At 49.0% G+C, this 3,040-nt stretch overlaps 1 non-coding gene across 1 annotated transcript; it reads left to right on the forward strand.

The window, feature by feature from the left end:
* The first annotated feature begins 1,629 nt into the window (after nucleotides 1–1,629).
* On the forward strand, nucleotides 1,630–1,765 carry LOC120987452. Its single transcript, XR_005776051.1, has one exon. It is a non-coding gene; the product is annotated as a U8 small nucleolar RNA (small nucleolar RNA).
* The last annotated feature ends 1,275 nt before the right edge of the window (nucleotides 1,766–3,040 follow it).

Raw genomic sequence — 3,040 nt, forward strand, 5'->3', positions numbered from 1 at the left:
TCGCGTAGCCTCGCGAGATGAGGCGGACAGCGCTGATTGGTCTAGTTTTTGCCAGGTCCTGCCCAGTATACAATTAGTGGTCCGTGCACAGCTGAACTGTATCTTATCCCTAATAACTAGGGTATATATTCGATGGTTAGTCGGTGCAGCTATACACGCCCCTTGAAGAAGCGGAGCAAAACGTACGTCGGGGTGCGCTCTTTGTCCATCCAGGGTCTGATCCTCTTGTGATCCCATTTATTTTAGGTAATATGCTGCTGTCTTTTCACTCCGAGTATTATTACTAATGTTGGTTCTAATACTGCCTATGGGCTTTCTGTTGGAGGTGCTTTGTAGCTGGCCCTTATATTTGCTCATACTAGTGTAGTCTCACATACTCAACAGGGATTCTTTATATCTAAGTGGGGATTGTTCTAATATTGCCTGTTTTTTGTGGCATTCATGTTCCCCCTGTACTAGGATCAGGCATACCCTCTATCTGGCATATGAGCTGCTTGTCGTAGCGCTTGTCTGCATTGCTGCTGCTAATATTATTATTCTTTCATGTCTTTTGTAATGTTAATTACTTAATAAAATTTGTAAGTAAACATAGACATGTAACACATTCCCAGATAGCTCCCGTCTGAGTGCATATTATTAGGTAAATGACACTCAGACTACACAAATACAGTAGAATCGCCATGGAGCCAAAGTCTTTACTTTCACATAGTCTTTCGTTATCCGATTGGGCTCCATGGCATAGCAATCTGGGGTATCACTGTTCAAATCGGGCAAGTACCAAATGTCTTAAATAACCGAAATACATTGTTGCAACAAAGTATCAGCCAGAGTGTAACTGTAACAGGGATAAACAGAGGAGCCCCCCCCCCTCCGAGCCAATCAGGACGTTGCTTTCATTTTTTACGGGCCAATGAGACATGAAAGCCGTGACACCCAAAAGTGACACAGCGACCACCAAATGTGGCATGACTTCCCAACGAGCGCTAAGGGTAAAGCTGCCCATTGAAATTGTCTGAAAAAACTGCAGAACTTTTGTGATAATCACTAGAGGGCGCCATGACATTTTGCACTAAGGGGCTCATATGGCCGCACCTGGCGTCAGCAATAAAGCTAATGGCGGATTTAAGCTACTGCCCTCCTGTGTTGCAGAGACAGAAGTGTCCTAAAGAAGCCGCTCTGCTGCAAGTCCCTATAGAAACGAATGCCCTTTTATAAGATGGCCGAATATACTTCACAGTCACATAACAGGAATCATGCCCTTCTCTAATATGGCGGAAGGACGCTGTGACCTAGGGACGCCCTCTTGTAATATGGCCGAACGGTCAGTGCAGCGACGTAATGCCCTTTACTGACGTCAACGCGTAAAGACTAGATGCAAATCACAAGTCGCAGTGCATTATGGGCGAAGCGATTGCTGAACAAAATGAAACGTTTTCAATAGGTCTTTATTAGCCGAGTGAGGAGACAGAGAGTGACGGTTTGTAACGTGGGTGACTGAGGCGTCATGTGACCGCAGCCCGCGCTCATTGTGATGCTATCGTACAGCGGTGAGAGCAAAGCGGTGTCCTCGCCCTGAGGTCGATGAAGAGCACGGGACGGGCGGCGGCTGCTGGGAGCGGTGTGGGGGTATTGTCAGTGAGGTCAATCCTTACCTGTTCCTCCTCCGGGAGAAACAGACATGATGATTTGAGGAGGCTGAGTGTGTGATTACACCGAACTCCGACACCGCCCTGAACAGACAACTCGGGGCGTGTGACATTCTGAGCCCAAGCCTGCTGGTGATCATATCAGTGTGTAAAAGAGCAGAGGAAGGGGGTGTTGTCATGGTTACTGTCTCACAGACTGTGGGGTTAGTGTAATAGAAATGTCTCCTGTGAATGGACATTACAGGGACTGTGCCTCAGACCTGATGTGTGGTCAGTGCTTTCCTCCTGGATCATGTGACCAGATAATGGGGATTGTGCTTTCCTCCTGGATCATGTGACCATATAATGGGGATTGTGCTTTCCTACTGGATCATGTGACCAGATAATGGGGTGTGTGCTTTATTCCTGGATCATGTGACCAGATAATGGGGTGTGCTTTCCTCCTGGATCATGTGACCAGATAATGGGGTGTGTGCTTTCCTCCTGGATCATGTGACCAGATAATAAAGAGGGAGATCCCATTAGGAAGACAGCTGGCCGGTTAGCTCAGTTGGTTAGAGCGTGGTGCTAATAACGCCAAGCTTGTGGGTTCGATCCCCGTACAGGCCATTGGTTTTCTATTTTCTTTTAAAGGGGTCGTCCAGGTTTAGAGCTGAAACCAGAAATGCCCCCATTTTCAGCCCCCCCCTGATATGAGCATTGGAGCATTTCATACTCTGATTCTCTCGCTTGCCCTGCGCTGTATATTTTTTTACACTGCTTGGCAGAGGCTTCCGCCTAGCAATGTTTCCGGCGATGTCATGGCCGTTTTACAAGCTGGCCCATTAGTGCTAGTGCTATCACCGGGCTCACTGCTGGGTGGAAGCCTCCGCCTCACTTTACCTATAGAGTGCGGCCCGGCACATCACCTATCACATATTTCAGGTTAAGCGCTGCTATGCCGTGTTGGACTTGATCTGCCTTTGCAAAATGTTGCTGAAGCACCGCACACCCTGCCTGTCTCCCCGCCAGCTACAAGTTGGCAAGGTTGTGAGCACTGGTGGATCCAGGAAGGAAGGGGGGGGGGGGCAACGGTTCAATTGCTCCCCCGAGAATATAGTGAGAGAGAGAGCTTCCGATCGCCCATATACTCACATGATCCGATCATCCGAATCAAGTAACTGCGCAGAGCGCACTAACATCACACACTGCCAGACCAGTCAATTCTGGTTTGCAGGCGTGCGGCCCAGCGGGAAGTCGAAGGAAGGAACAGCTCTGAGGAGGGGGAACAGATCAGTCTCAGGACTCTCAGGAGCGCAGCTGCGCTGAGGTAATGTCACTGTCAACTTGGTCTGAGACTGAGACTTTGCTGTGGCCGGGGAATGGGGATTGCTGAAACTGAACGGGCCGGGGGG

Source organism: Bufo bufo, chromosome 1 (genome assembly GCF_905171765.1).
Source record: "Bufo bufo chromosome 1, aBufBuf1.1, whole genome shotgun sequence".
Lineage (NCBI taxonomy): Eukaryota > Metazoa > Chordata > Amphibia > Anura > Bufonidae > Bufo > Bufo bufo.